General features: G+C 37.2%; 2 long non-coding RNA genes across 2 annotated transcripts in view; both read left to right on the plus strand.

Annotated features, from left to right (window-relative positions):
• The first annotated feature begins 49 nt into the window (after positions 1-49).
• On the plus strand, positions 50-16,317 carry LOC309966444. The gene is made up of 3 exons (XR_014326451.1): positions 50-190; positions 5,053-5,185; positions 16,226-16,317. It is a non-coding gene; the product is annotated as an uncharacterized lncRNA (long non-coding RNA).
• Positions 16,318-20,932: 4,615 nt separating this feature from the next.
• The window catches only part of LOC309966445, a 50,153-nt gene continuing 49,393 nt past the window's right edge, over positions 20,933-21,692 (plus strand). The window contains exon 1 of the long non-coding RNA XR_014326452.1: positions 20,933-21,015. This is a non-coding gene — a long non-coding RNA (uncharacterized lncRNA). The remainder of the gene's footprint in view (positions 21,016-21,692) is intronic.

Genomic DNA, 21,692 nt, shown 5'->3' on the forward strand with positions numbered 1-21,692 from the left:
TCTATGGCGTCGGCGGCGGCTTGGGTAGTTCCGGGGAGAGCGTGGGGAGTGGCGTGGGCCCCTGCGCTCCGTGGGCCGCCGCGCTCCTCACCCGAGCTCCCTAGCTGGGTCAACTCTGCTGGACCGGTCCGGACGACAGGCTCTGATAGGCTTCGTCTTGGGCGGTGACCTCTTGACTGCCCGTCCCTTTGTACGTATTTAATTGTAGTCGTCAACAATGAACCTTGTAAGCAACATAGTGTTTTGTGACCGACCTCCCTCGAAACGGTCTCCCACCCGCAAAACCTGGCCTTCCTCTGTGTCCATCTTTGGAATTCCCCAGGAATTGAGGCCATGGTCTGGGTTTGCCGTGGGGACATGGTACAGGGTATACGTGTTATCCGACTATGGGTTTTGCTGAGGCTATTATGAACCCAGACATTTGGTGCTAAATGGTGCTGTGATGTTACGTTTTTGGAATGAATCAGTGTGTCCTCGATTATTTATCAAGCACCTAAGGTGTATAACGCTTTACTAGGTGCTATGAATGAGCCAGATATGTCATGCCCTCTTATTACGGTCTAGTAAGGGAATTTACAGGGTAGGGAAGGGAACAGACAAGAAAGCAAAATATACGTTAGTAAAAATACTATATGGCAAATAAAAAGTGTGTTGTGAAGAGAGAAAAAAATAAAGGACGGTGGGATAAAGACAGCATTCCTTTGGATGATCACTGTAGGACTCTAAGGCCACGTCACCTGAGCTAAAGGCCTAGGGGTGAAGACTTATTTAAACACCCCAATCTGTCCAGAATTTTAAAATTCTTAAAACTAAGGCCAAGTACCCATGTGAACTTTACAATACGTATGGACCACCTGCAGTACAGTGTATGAAAACTGTTAAAAACGTAAATTCCTGACCTCTAACCCACTGAATCAGAATATTTAGTCATTTAGGGATTAGAAACCTACATTTCTTTTAAACTTAGCAGGAGCGTTAAGGTACTGAAGATCACAGCACTGAGGGTTCTAACCTCTCTCTGAACTCAGCTCTATCAGCTGCTCCTGAGTTACATTTATTCCTCTGGTACCCTTGTCATGTTCCATTGTTAGGCAGAGAGAAGAAGTATGTTTTACAGACCTCTGGGCTTTGGAAAAGTTTTTACTCTGCTTCATTCCCAACACATCCTGTAGTCAAATATTCTGTGCAATAACTATTAACAGGCTCCAGTATTTTGCCTTGACATGGGACAAAAACCCATAATCATATCATCACATATTTGGAAAACCTAGGTTCTTACCTAGGAAACAAGTGATGCCCATCACCCTGACAATATATATATCACAGCAGACTGCTGAGCTCTGTGGACGCCACATTGAACCATTATGTCCTTGATATTTAGGTGAGACTATATTTGTATATCCACACTTGAGTAACTATAGAGTTTCTCCTTGAGTTCTGAACTTATGGACATAGATATGGAAATGCCAAATGTCATACAAGCAGAGTACAGCCTTTTACCATGGAAGGGGTGCATGGAACTATACTATTGCAACATTCTTATATTTTTCATGAAGTGTTGTAGTATTAAGACTATGTTAAGAATGCAACCACTAAAGAAAAAAATTAAAAACTGCAAAACTATATAGCTGAAAAAACAATCACGTATTAAAATGGCATTCAGAGAAATACGCAATTAACCCAAAACCCAAAAGGAGGAAGGGAGAAAAAAAAAAAAAAAAGGAGAACTAAATATAACCATATCTGTAATTTCATTACATCCAAATGTAATTTTTATGTTTAAAAACTCCCCTTAAAAAGCAGATGTCAAAGTGATTGAAAAAAAACAAAGATTTAGCTATATGCTGATTATATAAGTACACTTTAAGTATAAAGACATATAGGTTGCAAGTAAATAGATGGAAATGCAAACAATAAGAAGACGTCAGAATTTGGTACCGGGGTTTGTTTATATCAGATAATATTAGATAGTGTAGACTTTAACATAGGAATTACTGGAGATAAAAAGGAAGCATTTTCATAATGATAAAAGGTATATCAATCATAATATCTTCATCAGGAAGGTATATCAATCAAATTTGTGTGCACCTAGTAACTGAGGTTAAAAATACAGGAAACAAAAATTAACAAAAAGATCACTGTACAAACAAGTAGGGGATTTTATGTCTTCGTTCCACAACTTACAGCATTAGACAAAAAAGTAAATCAACAAAGAAATAGAATATCTGAACAACATTGTCAACTACCCTGACCTGATTAGTCTACAAGTGGAGCACTACCCCCCAAAACTGCAAATACACATCATTTTCAAGTGCACATGGTAACTTTACCAAGATAGAACATATACTGGGTCATAAAACACGTCTTATATTAAAAAAGTTTCAAATCATACATTTTTTTCTGACCATTGTGGAATTAAATTAGAAATCTATAACAACCAGATATTTAGAAAAATCTCCAGGTATTTGGAAATTAAATAACATGCTTCTAAATAAATAATTCAAAGGGTTAAAGCAGAAATCAAGAGGGAAATTAGAAAATTATTTGAACCGAATGATAATGAGAATGTAGTATATCAAACTGCAATATATCACTACACACCCTGAGAATGCTTAAAAAGGTTGACAACATCAAATCTGGGTATAAATATTAGATCAATCAGAACTGTTATCATTGTCCACAGGAGTGTAAAATGGTACCCAGCAGTTTTATAAAACTAGGTGTATACCACTCTATAATCCCTCAATTTCAATTTTAGGTATTTACTGAAGAGATATGAAAATATATTCACCAAAAGACTTGTACAAAGATATAGCCAAAAAACTAAAAGTGAGTTGGGTCCATAACAAAGAATGGATGAACAAAAAGGTGTATTTCCACAATGAAATACTATTCTACAATTAAGGGGAAAAAATATATATATATATTTGTGTAACACCATTGATTAATATCAGAAACATTGTGGTGAGTGAAAGAAATCTATGCAAAAGACCACATACTGTAAATAATATTTGTAAGAAGTTCCAGACAAGGCAAAATTAATGTATGTTGAAAACAGTGTTTGGGCATAGGGATTAAGACATAGGGATAAGAGAACTCAGGCGTGAAAATAATGTAACTTGACAAGGATTAGGGTTACACAGGAGTCTTAGTTCAGACTGCTGTAATAAAATACCATCAACTGGATGGCTTAAACAGTAAACAATTATTTCTCACAGTTCTGGAAGATAGAACTTCCAGATCAGGGTGCCAGCGTGGTTGGGTTCTTAGTAGAGAGTGTGGTCCCAGTTTACAGACGGCTGTCTTCATGGCATCTGCACATGGAAGCTAATCCCACCATGGGGGCTCCACCCTCATCACCTGATTACTTCCCAAAGTCCCCACCTCCAAGCACCATCACATTAGCACGTCAGCAAATGAATGTAGGGCGTGCAGACATTCAGTCATGGCAGCAGGTGTTTGCATTTCTCACACGACATCAAATGGTACTCATAAGGTCTGTATTCTACTTCATGTAAAGTTTACCTCAAAAAATAAAACACCGTACACAAACACTGAACTCTCGCTCTAGTTAAATGATATAACCACTGACAGGAGTGAAGTGTACAGGTACAAGTATACAGTCATTGAAAGATTCTTAGGTGTAGTAGTATGGGTATTCACTGAACAATTCAACTTTTACGTATGTTTGAATTTTTTCATAATGTGGAAAAGATCTATATGCACATCACTAAGTCAAGTTTTTAAAATTTTGTTTTGACATAAATAATGTCGACTATAAATTGTAAGTATACATAGTAGAAATTTTAAATTGCCCCTCAATTTAAAAATATCAGTGAAATATTGATAGTGTTATTTGAGATAAGCTGAAGTAATGCTCCATTTAGATTCCTGAATCTCTGCTTGAAGTAAGAAAGTTTAAAAACCCTCGTATAGATATAGGATTTTTTTAAAAAACGCCAAGTTTAAATAATACACCCTCCAAGTAGGTTAAGTAATATTTTACACAGAGTTCTAGCCTTTTGTTCCTTAAAGTAGAAAAATATAATCTTTAATTGAAAATGGGGTATATGATTTTTTTTTTACATTTATTTTACTAACAAGCAAGATCTCTGTGCTTCTCTGAAAGAGAGTTAAAAATTATACCTCTAGGGCTTCCCTGGTGGCGCTCCGCCTGCTGATGTGGGGGACACGGGTTCGTGCCCCGGTCTGGGAAGATCCCACATGCCGCAGAGCGGCTGTGCCCGTGAGCCATGGCCGCTGAGCCTGCGCGTCCAGAGCCTGTGCTCCGCAACAGGAGAGGCCACAACTGTGAGAGGCCCGCGTACCGCAAAAAAAAAAAATTGTACCTCTATATCTTCTTTCTGTAGGTTTTCAAAATGGGTACAGGTGTACCTCGGAGATATTGTGGGTTCAATTCCACACCAGTGCTATAAAGCAAATATCACAATAAAGCAAGTCACATGAATTTTTTGGTTTCCCAGTGCATATAAAAGTTATGTTCATACTATAGTATAGTCTGTTGTTTGCAGTAACATTATGCTTAAAAATTGTACATTACTTAAAAAATATTTTATTGCTAAAAAGCGCTAATCATCATCTGAGCTTTCAGTGAGTTGTCATCTTTGTGCTGGTGGAGAGTCTTGCCTGGATGTTGGTGGCTGCTGACTGATCAGGGTGGTGGATGCTGAAAGCTGGGGTGGCCGTGGCCATTTCTCCGTAAAGACAGCAATTAAGTTTGGCACATGAATTGACTCTTCCTTTCACTTGAACACTTAGAGGCTGTTAATTAGCCCAATTTCAATATTGTTGTGTCTCAGGGAATAGAGAGGCCTGAGGAGAGGGAGAGAGATGGGGGAACAGCTGGTCAGTGGAGCAGTCAGGACACACACAACATTTATAAAGTTCTCTGTCTTACATGAGTGTGGTTTGTGGTGCCCCAAAACAATTACAATAGTAACATCAAAGATCACTGGTCTCAGATCCTCATAACAAATATAAAAATAATGAAAAAGTTTGAAATATCATGAGAATTATCACACTGTGTTACAGAGACAGGAGGTGAGCAAATGCTGTTGGAAAAATGGTGCCAGTAGACTTGCCCCACACATGGGTGCCACAAATCTTCAATTTGTAGAAGTGCGGTATCTGCGAAGCACAGTAAAGTGAAGTGCGATAAAATGAGGTATGCCTGCTTTAAAACATGTAATTCTCTAATAATTATATTCTCGTTGCAGTAATTGAGCTAGTTCTATATTGGGTTACAAAATAGTAAATATCATACCACAAAATAGTAAATATGTACCACATTGGGATACATTATAGTAAATATCACAACATCTATGTATTTATGTTTAAGGGAAAGCCTTTAAAGATATAGATCTGATATAGATTTGATGATGTTTGCTACTTTAGGTTTGATACTGTTTAAATTTTTTTCCATTGACAGTTTTTACTAGTTTAAATTTAAAAAAAATTTTTAAGTCCTGTTTTTTTAAGGTAATAAGATATTTGATAAAACAAGAGACAGTAAAACTCTACAGATGACTTAGTTTTCTAAAATAATTGCAAGAGAAAAAGAATCTATGAGTCAAATATATCTAAAAAGCATATTAACTTATGACAGCTTATATTTATCTTGATTCAATAAAGAAGCTGCTATTTTATACATACACTAATTATAATATTAAAAATTATTGTTAACAATTTAGGAATGATACTGTTATTGTCCTAAGCTTTAAGGTATGTGAAATAAGACTTGCTAATTGGGGAGTGGAGAGGATAGTCCACCAATTTAGTTGTTTCATAAAGTAGATTCTGCATAATAATTAAGTCTGTGGTTGTGCAGTTTTTGGTTGATGCAGCATTTTAATCCCTCATGTAGAGGCAGATGGGAAAGGTTAAGACAGTGATTGCTATCTAACCCCCTAAGTTATGTGGTACTGCTTCAGAGGGTAGAACCTGTGTAAACATGATGTCAAAATCTAACACTATAGTATGTATTTAGAGCAAATTCCATCCATATTTGGACATATAGCTGTTATCTTAATTTTTTTGGTTGTTGAGTACATCTTTTTTAAGCAGTTGTGATTATATTTTTGAAATAACATTTTTTTTTTTTTTTTTTTTTTTTGCGGTACGTGGGCCTCCCACTGTTGTGGCCTCTTCCGTTGCGGAGCACAGGCTCCGGACGCGCAGGCCCAGTGGCCACGGCTCACGGGCCCAGCTGCTCTGCGGCATGCGCGATCCTCCTGAACCGGGGCACGAACCCGTGTTCCCTGCATCGGCAGGCGGACTCCCAACCACTGCGCCACTAGGGAAGCCCAAGAAATAACATTTTTATCAAAAATAATACATGCTAATTATTTTTAAAATTCAGACAGTACAGACAAGTACAAAGAAAATGTTAAAAATCAACCACTATCCTTTATCCAGTAAAATGCTTTGTTAACAGATGAACCCCACTCCAGTTCTCTCTCTGCAAACATACAGGTTGAAAGATATCTAGGTAAATAGCTAGAAAAAGTATACAGATATATAATAAAAATATGATCATATTAAAATTATATTTAAAATATTAAGTTTATCTGAGTTTAACAGAAGAAAAATGAACTGAAATGAAAATGAAATAATTTCCAAATTTCTGAATGTAAGATGATAAACATTTCTTTACCACATGCTATATTGCTCCTTAATTATAGCTCTTAGATTAAGAGAAAACATTAGGTTGGAGTTATTATAAGGTATATATTCTTGAAATGTTTTAATTTTAGTAAAATTGGTGCTGTGCTATGATGAGAAATTTAACACACTTCCTCCCTCCTTATTCCTCTCCCCTCCAACTTCTGTTAGTGTATTGGAATAGTCCCTACACAAGGAATTAATCTCTTGGTGAAGCCCACTTTAATTCTTTTAAAACAATAAAGTAAAAATTATAAGAAAAGTAAAAATTGTAAGACCTTCACACTCCTATTAACCATCATACTAGATGTCCTTACTCATGACATAGAAAAGGGGAAGGGGGGAAGGCATATAGATGGAGAATAAAAAAAACTTGTCTTTTTTCACAGATGACATGATAGTCTATGTAGAAAATCCCAAAAGCTCAACAAAAAAATATCCTGGAACTAATAAACAATTACAGCCAGATTACAGGATTACAGGATACCAAGTTAATATACAAAAGTCAGTTGCTTTCAAATTGGAATTTGAAATAAAAAATACATCACTTTTATTAGCACCAAAAAAAAAAAAGGGAGAGAGAGAGAGATAGGCAGGAAGGAGGCAGGCAGACATAGGTATAAATTTAACAAAATATGTGCAAGATCTATACTAAGAGAACTACAGAATTGTTGAAAGAAATACAAATGTAAATAAATGGAGAGAGATTCCATGTTCACAGATTGGAAGACTCAATATTTTAAAGATGTCAGTATTTCCCAATTTGGTATTCAACACAATTCCTATCAAAATCCTAGCAAATTATTTTGGGTATCAACAAACTGGTTCTAAAGTTTATAGAAAGACAAAAGAGTAGCCAACACAATATTGAAGAATAAAGTTGGAGAACTGTCACTACTAGGCTTCAAGACTTACTGTATATCTGTAGTAATCAAGACAATATGGTATTGGTGAAAGAAGAGAGAAATAGATCAATTGAACAGTAGAAAATCCAGAAATAGACCCACACAAATGAGACAACTGATCTTTGACAGATGAGCAAAGGCAATTCAAAAGAGCATAGATAATCTTTTCAGCAAAAGGTACTGGAATAACTGGATATCCAGTCACAGAACTTAGACATTTTACAAAAATTAAAATGGATCATAGACCTAAATGTAAAACGCAGAACTCTAAAATGTCTAGAAGATAACATAAGAGAAACAGAGGTGACCTTAGGTTTGGTGATGTATTTAGATACAACACCAAAGGCATGATCCATGAAAGAAAAAGATAAGTGTGACTTCATCAAGATCGAAAACTTCTGCTCTACATAAAGACACTGTTGAGAGAATGAAAAGACAAGTCACTGGGAGAAAATATGTGCAAAATGCATGTCTGATAAAAGACTTGTATTCAGAATATACAAAGAACTCTTGAAAGTCAGCAACTAAAAAAATTCAAAAAGAGGCAAAAGATCTGCACAAGATACCTCACCAAAAAAGATATACAGATGGCAAATATGAAGAAGTGCTCAATATCACGTCATCAGGCAATTGCAAATTAAAACAATGAGATGTGCCTATTAGAATCGCTAAAATCCAAAATACTGACAATAGCAAGTGCTAATGAGGATGTGGAGCCGCAGGAGCTCTCATGCATTGCTGGTCGGTATGCAAAATGGTGCAGTCACTTTGGAAGACACTTGGGCATTTTTTACAAAGCTAAACATAATCTGACTATACTATCCAGCAGTCACGCTCCCTGGTGTTTAACCCTAATGAGTTGAAAACATACACAGGGATTTTTATAACAGCTTTATTTATCATTGTGAGATGTGGAGGCAACCAAGGTGCCTTTCAGTAGATGAATGGATAAACAATCTGTGATACATCCATAGAATAGAATGTTATCCAGTGTTTAAAAAAAAAAAGAGCTATCAAGCTGTGAAAAGACGTGAAGGAACCTTAAATGCGTATTTCTCGGTGAAAAAAGACAATCTGAAAAGGCTGCACGCTGTTTGCTTCCAGCTATGACATTCTGGAAAAGGCAAGACTGTAAAGACAGGAAAAACTTAGTAGTTACCTGGGGTATGGGGACAGGGAAGAAGGAATGTCTAGGTGTAGCATGGGATTTTGAGTGCCTGGAAACTTGTGAATGAACCACAATGGTGGCTACATGATGGTATGCATTCGTCAAGACTCATAGAACTGTACAACACGAAGAGTGATACCTAGTGTAATGATGGACTTTGGTTAATAATGTATTCATCAATAGTAACAGATGTACAAGTTGTGAATAATAGGGGAAACTGCAGAGGGAGTGGGAGGGGGAGGGTGTAGTCATTTTCTGTACTTTATATTCAATGTTTTCTGTAAACCTTAAACAGTAAAGTGAGTGAAAATAAAAAATAAGACTGGGAAATGGGAAGAAACTAGTCATTCTGCTGTTTTCTTTATGCTTTATCAAAACCACTGTTAAACAACACTGAGTGTCGTGTGCTCTTTCCCTCTACTACCAGTCAGTCTTTTCTTCCCCCAAGATGATAAGAAGTCCAGAACCCCTCCCAAGACAAAGTGGATGAGATGACTTTGATCCCAAACCTAGCTATAACCAGTTGACTTATTTCAAGAAGGCAAGGGGTTCTGACCTTTTCATTGCATTCCCTGGGGCTTAAATAATGGAGCATGATGACATTCAATTGCACTTTCTTTACATCGAGCCATGGAGAGTGTTAGGAGCTGAATTGTGTCTCCCCAAAACTTACATGTAGAAGTCTTAAGCCCCAGGACTTAGAATGTGATTGTATTTGGGGATGGGGCCTTTAAAGAGGTAATTAAGTTAAAATGAGGTAATTATTGTGGGCCCTATTCCAGTGTGCCTGATGTTCTTATAAGAAAAGGAAGTTTGGACCCAGGTGCAGAGGGAAGGTGGTATGAAGATACAGTGAGAAGACAGCCATCTGAAGTTAAAGAGAGCAGTCTCACAAGAACCCTTCCCTGCTGACATCTTGATCTCAGAATTCCGGCCTCCAGAATTGTGAGAAAATAAATTTCTGTTTAAGCCATCCAGTCTGTGCTGCTTTGTTATGGCAGCTCTAGCAAATTGGGGCAAGTTTTTATTGCCTTTTTAACTTCCTGTTTTCTAAAAGAAATAAAAGTTCAAGCAAGTATAATTTTTGGACACAGTAACATCACGAGAATATAAAAATCATGAAATGTTGTTTTCCATTGTTGCACTGTAGAATTAACCTTTTAGGAAGATATTTATAGAGCTTTGTGAAAATTTATATTGAGAAAGATTGCAGATTTTAAACTATGTTTTCAAAATTATTTCTTGATCAGTTAAATTTCCTTGTCAAGTAGTTTTATTTTTTTTAAAGGTTCTTATAGACAGTACATTTCCTGAGTTCACACATGTTTGAATATATCTGTCTTTATATTTTAGTGACATGGGTGGGTATAAAATTGTCACTTTATTATTTTTAAAAATTTGGCTGAAATTAATCACTCCGTTATATCCTAGCACTAAGTGTTACTAAGGAGAAATTTGACACTGGCTTGAAATATTCCCATCTTACTTTGTCCCCTCTGTGCGATTAAAGAATTATTTCTCTATTCCTGAAATTCAGTGGCAAACAACTCTCAATAAAAACTGATATTCTGTATAATTTTTTACATAGACTATTTGATTCGTACTTCAGGGAAATTTTGTAGTAAGTTTTCTGCTTGATCTGCTGGGGTATCTGTTTAAGGAAATGACCTTTTGTTAGCTTTTCTTCTTTCTTTATATATTATATTTTCTTAATGTTTTACCTTGCTTGTTCCTCTGTTCACTGTGATTAGCTCAAGCCCTTTTGTACTTTATTATTTCAGTTTTTAACTCTCTATTCTGTTTCTTGCTATTTCTAATTCATTCCCTGATATTATTTTGTTCTCAATTTTTTTCTTTAGTAGTACAGTTTTGTCTTTTTTATTCTGTTTTTAAAATTTTACTGACGAGTAATCATTTTCTGGAGTTCACGTCCTTATTAAGGGTCTTTTGTCACAAAAAGTTGTAGAGAGTTTCCTTCTGTTTCTTTGAGATTTCTACTCTTTGTCTTCTTATGCTATCTTCATATCTCCTTGTATTTACCTTTCAGTAGTATGCTTGTATAATTTAAATTTAAACAATCCTTTAAAAATATTTATTATGAAAAATTTAAAGCCACAAAAATACAGGGAATGGTATAATTATGTCCTTTCTTTTCATCTTGCATATGCAGAACATAGGCTACTCTGCTTGACTTGCCCTTTGTTCTCTATAGTGTGGTCGAGTTTTCCTCAGTGTCGTTCATACTCAGAGTCCTGATTGTTTCCTTAGACCTGCAGCTCGGAAGATGAGCATTGCTCCTGTTGCCTTCTCTGTAGCCTGAGGATGCAGGGAAATGGCGTAGGCCTGGCTCCAGCTATGTTTCCTTTGCTTAAGGATATGGATTCTGTTTTCTCCTCTGACCCAGTGCCCTATCTTAATATTCGCTTGGCCCAAAGTGCACCCAGTTATTGTGTGGGTGATCCCTTACTCTCAGACTGTTCTTCCAACCCACACAGGTCTTAGAGCTCTTCTGCCCCTCCAGAGTGTCTTGCTGTAGATGCTTTTACTCCTGAAGATTTTGTTACTGAGCCCAAGCTCATACTCCTCACCACATGACAGGCCAATAAATTGAGAGACGAGTTGTTGGGATAAGAAATAATGACTTTATTCAGAAGACCAGCAGACTGAGAAGATGGTGGACTAGTGTCCAAAAGACCCATCTTGCCCAGGTTTCGGTACTAGTTTTCTTTTATGAAACAGAGAGGTGGGAGGTGAGGAGGTAAAATTAAAAAGATAAGTTGTTGCAAATATTTCCTGGTTTCCGCCAGACTCCAAGGGGGTGAGTCAATTTCTTCTTTCCTGCAGCCATTCACAGGTGGGCCTGGTCAGGATGCTTCCTGTGAGCTGAAAAAAGGGATTTATCTTAATGTTCAGGCATAGGAGGTGGGGTTCCCAGAGATGGGCTGTTATGCATAACAAAGGTTAAAGTAAAAGAAATACATCCAATATGGGGTCAGATTTGCTCCTCCCTATTACAATTTCTTTTTGAATGTTACCTGAGCTTCCTGTTCAACCCTCCAACTACTTTTCTCCAAAGTAAGAAATAATTGTGGAAATTCCCAATATTTCATTCCCTCTCTTTCTGGAGCTTAGGGTTAAGGCTAGGAAGCTATGCCAAACCATGCCAGCATATTGTTTTTCTTTTTTCACTACTATTGAAGTCTGTGGCATGAAGTTGTGAGCTTTTCCTTGCTTGGTTCTTGCTCTTGAAATTTTCGCTGTGCTAATAATTATCGTTAGTTACATTAGATGTTGGAGGAGATGAATTCTGAGCTCCTGCTTTAATTCACAATCATTGCTATTTTAATAAGAAGATTGGGGATTAAAATATCAGGCCCTGCTATCTTGTGATTGTTTTTAATCCAGAAGCTCTCTTTAACTGGAAATACAGAGATCTCTACACTATTACAAGAGGCTATTTGATATGCCTGTTTTTGTCTTCTATTCACTTTCCTAGCACTGCTCTTAGCACCTGCCCTCTACTAATTGATGCAATAGGAATAATTTAACCCTTAAGAAGGTAACTGTTCTAGCCTATGATATTACACCAATTAACATGGGATAATACTAGGAATAATGGTGAGAAAACAGAACAGTAGTAAAAATCGCCAAGCCAGAAGGATTGTTAAAGGACAAAGAGTTCAATTGCCCATTTTTACAGATAGAAATGGAAGGAAATGTGGAGGATTATAAATGCAGAGTCTTGGCCTTTGAGCCAAGCTTCCTAACTCCCAGGAAGGAATTATTTTTGCATTTTATCTCTTTCTCTACTACCCCATAGTGAATCCTCAGATTGTTACTTTCTAGCTGTTTTAAGAAATGAGAAATTTAATACTTAGCCCTCAGGTTAGTTCAACCCAACCTAAGGATTAAGTACCAAGGAAGGACATAATTTATTCACTGCACAAGAGGACCATCTATCTACCCACAACATCCAGCTCCCTCCATTACAGCTGGTGTTGACTCAGTGGATTATAATATCTCCTCCCTTTCTATTATTCATAATGCATACCACTTAAGACTGATAGTGCTATTAAGAGCTCTGTCAAAGGGGTTGAATATACCAGATGAAGAAAGATTACTGGTTTGGTCAAGCATGTATAAGAACTTCAGCTTCCAGCCATGATGGAGAAACTAGAAAAAGACATGTCCTCCCATTGTTTAAAAAAAATGAAACTGGACAAAATATATGAAATAACCACTTTCAAACACTGAGTCTTAAAATCACTCCAGCCTTCTGCCTGAAGGGCACTGTCTAAAGCAAAGCTTCAGGGTTGAGGGGAGGATCCCTTGCAGAGGTCTTGAGTTCAGGAGATTATTATTAGGGATCAAGAAGTCTGAGATGCTGGAATTTCTGGGGCAGAGTAGCATAGAGGAGGGAGCTAGATGGAGAAAGAGCTGTAGAAATCTTCAGGGTTCTCTGTGAGTCTGTTGATAAAAACTAAGCTATGCTAACATAAGGTAAAACTCCACCAGGCTAGGCTAACAATGACCAGGTGCCCTCAGATGAATCATTCCCAGAGGACACAAGATCTAGGAAACATGCAAGTTCTGACCAGCCAAATGGGGAATCTTTGTCAACTATATGGAACATTTAGTAGAAACCTCAGAAGGGTGATACCTTAGTAATAGTATTAAATTAGCCATAGAGTAAACACAAAGAGGAAGGGAGGGAAGGAAGAAGCAGTCAAAGCCAAACAGGAGTTGACAGTGTTCCTGTCAACAATAACAGGGAGTTAACAATGAGTTACTTTGAAACAATTATTAAAAATATGGTCAAGGGACTTCCCTGGTGGTGCAGTGGTTACGAATTCCACCTGCTGGTGCAGGGGACTTGGGTTTGATCCCTGGTCTGGAAAGATCCCACATGCCGCGAGCAACTAAGCCAGTGAGCCACAACTACTGAGCCTGTGCTCTGGAGCCCGCAAATCACAACTACTGAGCCCTCGTGCCACAACTACTGAAGCCTTTGAGCCACGACTACTGAGCCCATGTGCAGCAACTACTGAAACCCGTGCACCTAGAGCCTATGCTCTGCAACAAGAGAAGCCACTGCAATGAGAAGGTAGCACACTGCAATGAAGAGTAGCCCTCACTCGCTGCAACTAGAGAAAGCCCGCACACAGCAACAAAGGCACAATGCAGCAAAAAAATATATATATATGGTCAAGGATTCAAAGAAAAACATCATGAAAAGATCAATGGACAGTATTATAACAAGATCCAAACAGAACTTTACAGCTGAAAACTACAGTATCTTAAATAATAAATTTACAGTATAAGGATAGCATCCAATGAAAACATAAGAATATCAGTAAATGTGAACACATAGCAACAGAAACTACCATAATAGAAAAACATAAAGAAAAAAAATTCAAAAGAACCAAATTTTAGTGACCTGTAGGCAGTAAATTTTAACAACTAGCTCCATGGGGGAAAAAAGACTTGATTTATAGCATAGGCCAATTTTTATGATGTAAATACTCACACTATTGTTGATTTCAAGGTACCAATGTGACATCACTGAACACAAAGTTTTCCAAATTTGATTAATTATAAACCAACACACACATCCAATAAGCTAAACAAAGAAACAAACAACCAAGCTGAAGAAACAGAAAAACACAGCAAAGTATATCATTATCATAATCAAATTTTTGAAAATCGTGATTAAAAAGATCATCTTAAAAGTAGCCAAAGGAAGCAATACACAGAAACAAAGACCAAGAGCAAGCATTTCATCTAAAACCGATCACATCTTTAAACTACTGGTGCTGGTTGGGGGAGTGAACCTAGAATTCTAAACTCATTGGAAATGTCCTTCAGAACTGAAGGATTAAGATTTCTACCTTACAAAGCTAGAAAATGAGAGAATATCAACTCCAAAGTACAAGGAAGAAAAAATAAAGATGAGTTGAAATTAATAAACCAAGGGTCGGCAAACCACAGCTCGCAGGCAAAATCTGGCTCACCACTTGTTTTTGTAAATAAAGTTTTATTTGAACATAGTTCCACTCATTCATTTACTTGTTGTCTAGTGCTGCCTTAGAGATCATATGGCCGAAAAACCTAAAATATTTATTTGGCCACGAACAGAAAACATTTACCACCTTTTTAAGTAGAAAATAGAGATAAATCAATGAAACCAAAGAATTTGTTGGAAAATCAATAAAATTGGTAAATCTATACCTAAGATGATAAAAAAAAAGAAAAAAACACAAATTTCTAATACCAAGAATGAAAGAGAAGACATCACTATGAATCCTACAGACATTAAAAGGATAAAAAGAGAATAGTACAAATAAATTTATGCTGTTAAATTTGGTAATTTAGAAGCAATGGACAAATTCTTTGTAATATAAAAATTGATAGAAAATCTGAATAGCCATGTATATAGTAAACTGAATTCATAACTAAAAATCTTTCTACAAGGAAAACTCCCAGCCCAAATGTCTTCACTGGTGGATTTTACCAAACATTTCTTTTTAACTTTTTTAAAAATTTTATTTATTTTATTCATTTATTTTTGGCTGCATTGGGTCTTTGTTGCTGCATGCAGGCTTTCTCTAGTTGTGGTGATTGGGAGCTACTCTTCATTGCGGTGGCTTCTCTTGTTGCTGAGCACGGTCTCTAGGCACGCGGGCTTCAGTAGTTGGGGCTCATGGGCTCTAGAGCACAGGCTCAGTAGTTCTGGCACACAGACTTAGTTGCTCCACAGCATGTGGGATCTCCCTGAACCCCCCTGCATCGGTAGGTGGATTCTTAACCACTGCGCCACCAGGGAAGCCCTACCAAACATTATAAGAAGAAAAAAATAATAATAATATTCACAAACTCTTTTAGAAAATAAAGAAGGAACCCTTTCCAACTCGATTTTTGAAGCTAACATCACTCTTATACCAAAACCAGACAAATACGTCAAAGAAAAAAACCTGCACACCAATATCTCTCAGGATGCAAAAATCATTAATAAACTATTAACAAACTGAATCTAACTATGTGTAATAAGCATAATATATTATGACCAAGTGGAATTTTTCTTGGGAGTGCTAGGTTGACTTAACATATGAAAAATTAATGTAACTCAACCTTAACAGAATAAAGAAGGGGAAAATAAGTTTTCCTGCTTCAGGAGGAGAAGAAAAGGTGCATTTGACAAAATTTAGTCTGCAATTATTACAAAAACTTGCACCAAAATAGGAATAAAAGGCAACTGATAAAAGACATTTTTCTACATAATATGTACAGCTAACATCACAGTTAACAGAAAAGATTGAATCCATATTCCCTAAGATCAGGCTCCATCCCCATGACTTTTATTCAGCCTTGCACAAGAAGTCCTTGCCAGACTAGCCAGTACAAAAAAAGCAAGACAGCAGTAAAAGGCATTTTTTGTCTTGGAAACAAAAATGTTCATTTGTTTTATTTGCAGATGACATGATTGTGTGTAGAAGTTCCTAAGGAATCTCCAGAACTTACATTAGAGCTAATGAGTGAATTAAGAAGGCCACAGGATGCAAGTCAGTATACAACACCACTTGTATTCCTACCTACTGAAAAATTAGAAAATGAAAAATTTTAAATACCATTATATTTATATACTGTCATCGAAATCATGAAATATTTAAAGATAAATTTAACAAAATATCTGCAAAACCTATTCACTGAATACTATAAAAAAATTGGTGAGAGAAATTAAAGATGTAAAGAAAAATATCATGTTCATGGATTGAAAGACTCAATATTGTTAAGATGTTAGTTCTCCCCAAAGTAATAGATGCAATGCCAATCCCAATCAAAATCCCAGCTAGCTATTTTGTAGAACTTGACATGCAGATCCTAAAATGTATTGGGCTGGCCAAAAAGTTCCTTTGGTTTTTAAGTAAAAATTAAAAGACACATTTTCACCACGAACTTTATTGAACCACGTAGTCACCATTTTGTCCCACTACCTTCTGCCATTTTTCAGGCAACTTTATAATTCCATCTTTCCAAAACTTTTTATCTTTTTGAGCAAAGAACTGTTCCAGGTGCCTTTTACAGTCTTCCAGGGGATGGAAAGTTTTTCCATTAAAAGAATTTTGTAAAGACCGAAATAAATGGAAATCTGAAGGTGCAATGTCTGATGAATACTACGGATGAATCAGAACTTCCCAGCCAAGCTGTAACAGTTTTTGCCTGGTCATCAAAGAATCTTGCGGTCTCATGTTATTCTGATGGAAGATTATGCGTTTTCTGTCGACTAATTCTGGATGCTTTTCATCGAGTGCTGCTTTCACTTCATCTAATTGGGAGCAGTAGCTGTTGGAATTCATCCTTTGGTTTTCTGGAAGGAGCTCCTAATAGAGGACTCCCTTCCAATCCCACCACGTACACAACATCACCTTCTTTGGATGAAGACTGGCCTTTGGTGTGGTTGGTGGTGGTTCATTTCATTTCCCCCACGATCTCTTCCGTTCCACGTTATTGCACAGTATCCACTTTTCATCGCCTGTCACAATTTGTTTTTAAAATGGAACGTTTTCATTACGTTGAAGTAGAGAATAACATGCGGAAATACGGTCAAGCAGGTTTTTTTCGCTTAACTTACGTGGAACCCAAACATCAAAGTGATGAACATGACCAAGCTGGTGCGAATGATTTCCAACGCTTGGTTTGGATAATTTGAATATGTCGACTATCTCCCGTGTGGTATAACGTTGATTGTTCTCAATTAAAGTCTCTGTTTGATCACTATCAACTTCAACTGGTCTACCCGACCGTGGAGCACTGTCCAGCGAGAAATCTCCAGCACAAAACTTCGCAAACCACTTTTGACACATTCAGTCAGTCACAGCACATTCTCCGTATGTGGCACAAATCTTTTTTTTTTTTTTTTTTTTGCGTTTCAGTTGTGTTCTTATCTTTCTTGAAATAAATAAAGCATAATATGCAGAAAATGCTGCTTTTTTTCCATATTCGATATTAAAATGGCTACACAAAAATTCACCAATTTTGATGGTTTTTTTTTTAAATGCACGCTTATATGACAGCTATCACAATACAATCTAACAAAATTGTTTCAAATGAAGTTAAAGACAACTAAGGGCAAAAAACCAAACAGACTTTTCGGCCAACCCAATATAAGGAAATGCAGAGGACATACTGTAGCCAAAATAATTTTAAAACAAGGACACATTTGGAGGATCTCAAGACGTATAGAATGAGAGTAATCAGGACAAGTCTAAGTTTTGATAAACAGATAAAAGGAATAAAATAAGGGGTCCAGAAATATGCCCATACAAATATGGTCAATTGATGTTCAAGAAAGGGGCCAAGGTGAACAGATGGTCTTTTTAAGAAAAGATGCTGGTGCATTTAGGTATCTATCTAGGAAAAAAGAAACCTCAGTACTTCCCTCTTATCATATACAAAAATTAACATGAAAAGGATCATAGGCCAAAATACAAATATTAAAAACTATAAGGTTTCTAGAAAAAAACATAGGGGAAAATTTTTGTGATCTCAGTATAGGCAAAAATTTTAGATAGGTAACAAAAAGCTATACCTATAAAAATTATTGATGAATTAGACATCAAAATTTTAAATGTTTGCTCTTCAAAGGACACTTACGAATACAAAAAGGCAAGTCACAGGCTCAGAAAATATACTAACAATGCATGTATTTGGCAAAAGACATGCAGAGCATATACAAAGAAATTTATAACTCAATAATTAGAAGACAACCCAACTTTATAAAAAGAGGGAAGCAAATTAATTAAACATTTGACAAAATAATATATATGAATGACCAATAAGCATATGAAAAGATGCTTAACAGTATTAGTGAACAGGAAAATGCAAATTAAAATCATCATGAGCTACTACTATATATCCATCATAATGGATAATATGAATGACAACACCAAATATGAAAGATATGACTCAGCTGGAACTCTCATTGATTGCTCTGGGAAAATAAAATGGTAAGGCCATTCTAGAAAATACTTTGTTTTATGTAAAGTTAAACATCTATTTACCCTGAAACCCAGCCATCTACTTCTAAGTATTTACCAAGAGAAATGAGAACATTTGTACACACTTATTATACACATACTTTCAGAGCAGTCTTACTCAAAATAATTAAAAACTGGAAACAAGCTGTGGCCATCAACAGGAGAATGGTAAATAGAGGAGTAGTCACACAAAGGAATAGTACTCAGGAGCAAAAATGAATAAGCTACTGATAGATGCAAAAGCATGAACAGATTTTAACAATGTTATGATGAAGAAAAAAAGCACATACTTAAATACAGGCACAAAAGAGTACATACTGTATGATTTCGTTTATATGAAATTCTAAACATCAAAACTGATCTCTAATGATAGAGAGCAGATGAGTGGTTGCCCGGGGCAACAGCTGGGCATGGGGTTATCTGTAAATAGGCACTAGGGTACCTCTGGGAGATGATGGAAATGTTATGCAATTTGATTGTTCTGGTGGCTGCCTGGGAGTTTACATTTTTGAAACGCATTGAAAACTGGTGCACTTTAAAGGGTGCATTTTATTGATTGTAAATCATACCTCAATACAGTCTTTTGAAAAACTCTTCTTTAAATAAATAAATAAAACTTCTGTTTGAACCTTGAAACAAATGTTCAAATTTCTTTAATTAGAGAACATTTAGGAGTGCTAAAAGAAATAAGGGTTTGCTTATTTTTATCAGCAGTATTTAAGAAAGACGCAAGATGGCGATGTTACTCCAAGAAAGCATATACTCCCCCGGCCTCCTCTCAAATCAGGTTCTAGGCCCAGCACTTTCTTCTCCAGGGGCTTTCAGGAGTCTTTTCCAATATACTTAATTATTGTCTACATTCCAACTCTGCCAACAGATTCTTTAAATATCTCCAGAACTTTTAAAGTTCTTATAAGCATTAAAAATTTTTCTATTGTTGTCAAAGTCAAAATTGAAATAGTTCACAATCAATAAGATTGTTGTTAGGAAGATTTATGTCTACTACAAGTTGTTACTAACCAACTGAACTGTCTGAGATTTGTCTTACCTCTAGAAAAAGTGCCTGCATTTCGAAAATAATACAGTCATCCCTCGGTATCTGAGGGGATTGGGTCCAGGACCCCTGTGGATACCAAAATCCAAAATCTAGGGATGCTCACGTTCCTTATATAAAATGGCAGAGTATTTGCATATAACCTACACACAAACTCCCCTATACTTTAAATCATCTCTGGATTACCTATAGTACCTAACACCATGTAAATGCTATCGTTATGTAAATAGTTGTTTATAAGTATAATATACATGCTTTGTAAATAGTTGCCAGCTTGCAGAAAACTCAAGTTTTGCTCTTTGGAACTTTCTGGAATTTGTTTTTTTGAACATTTTGGATCGTGGTTGGTCGAATCCCCGGACGCAGACCCCATGGATACAAAGGGCCTGCTGTACTTTGATTTGTATTTCAGACAGTCAGCCACTAGAGGGCAGTACAGAAACATAAATAAGACACCAAAATGCAATGTGGAAAACGCCAGTGGAATTGTGTGGTTATTACTCTATGGGCACCGGGTTTAGTGTAGGAACCAACTAGATCTTCTACAAAAAGAGACTAAAATGAGATGATTAGTGAGCACCAAAAAGCATTCATTCTATCAGAGTAAAGGGTGAAAAGAAAATGAATACATTTCTAGAAACCATTTATTTGATTCAGAATTTTTTTGTTTAAAACATTATTTCTCAGTAATAGAGTGTCAAGGAACTCTCCTGAAGATAACTATAATCTCGACATAATATATTTTAAACACTACATGAAGACGTAGGAGAGAGAGGAAAAGCAGGCAGATTCTGCAGGGGGGTGGACGTGGAAGGAGAGAGGTCACTTGGTAAATTTCCCATTTTTATGACTCTTCCCCTGAGGGCAGACCCCAGTCCCAGGGGTGAACCTCGTGATAGTGAAAGCAGAGGCCAGAGTTCAGGGCGGGCACGGGTGATGGTGTGAGGGGAGGTGCCCTCACCTGTAGCAGCCCCACACCTGGCCCAGGAGGCGGAGCCCGGGGCTCATCCCTGCTGCTCATCCCTGCCACCATCGGGGACACCTTGAGCTGTTCATAAACCTCCCTGAGCTTCAGTTTGTTCTTGCAGATCCTGAAGGAAAGCACGTCTTTCTCACGGGTTCTTTTTGAGGATTAACGGATAATGTGTACGGGGCCTGGCACATCGCAGTTCGGTGAGTGCTGTCTGCTTCCCACTTCTCTTTTGTGGCTTACGTGGAATCTTCTGACTAATTCTCAATTTCTGAGGTAAAGTCTGGTGGCCAACCCCGCAGTCAGCTTGAGACTCTGGTCCTGAACTTTTTTTTATAAAGGGCCGTGAGAAAAGAAAAAAGCTTCTCACAAGCTTAGTCTATCTTCTCATCCCCCTTTTAAAATGCAGGTTTGAAGAATAATCTGCCACATTTTTGCAGTGAGTGCTAGCTTGCGGGACCCCCTAAAAGAAGCCCTCAGATGACAGCTGCCTGTAAGGAACTGCAGGAGTTAGCACTTCCCAGGAATGTTTCAGAACCACTGCCTGTCTCCAGCTTCCTGTCACCCTGCACCCTCCAGTCTTTGTTCATCTTTATTTCCTGTGGCTTCCTACTTTCTTCTTGGTGGTTAATTTTACAGAAATTTGAGTGATCGTGTGCACCAGCTTTTAAAAGGGCTACCGCCCCTCTCTACTCTGGAATCATCTGTGATTCGCCTTGTTCCCACCTCTCCCATCCCACCAACACTCACTGCAGGTCCCGTAATTAGACTAAGCAGTCTTTGCCCCTCTACCTTTCCCCACTCCCCTGGACCACGGTGGTAGCCTCCTAACTGGTTCCCTGCTTCCCTCCATGTCACCTGCATGCCATTCTCCTCCAGA

Source organism: Leucopleurus acutus (genome assembly GCF_964270905.1).
Source record: "Leucopleurus acutus genome assembly, chromosome: 9".
NCBI lineage: Eukaryota > Metazoa > Chordata > Mammalia > Artiodactyla > Delphinidae > Leucopleurus > Leucopleurus acutus.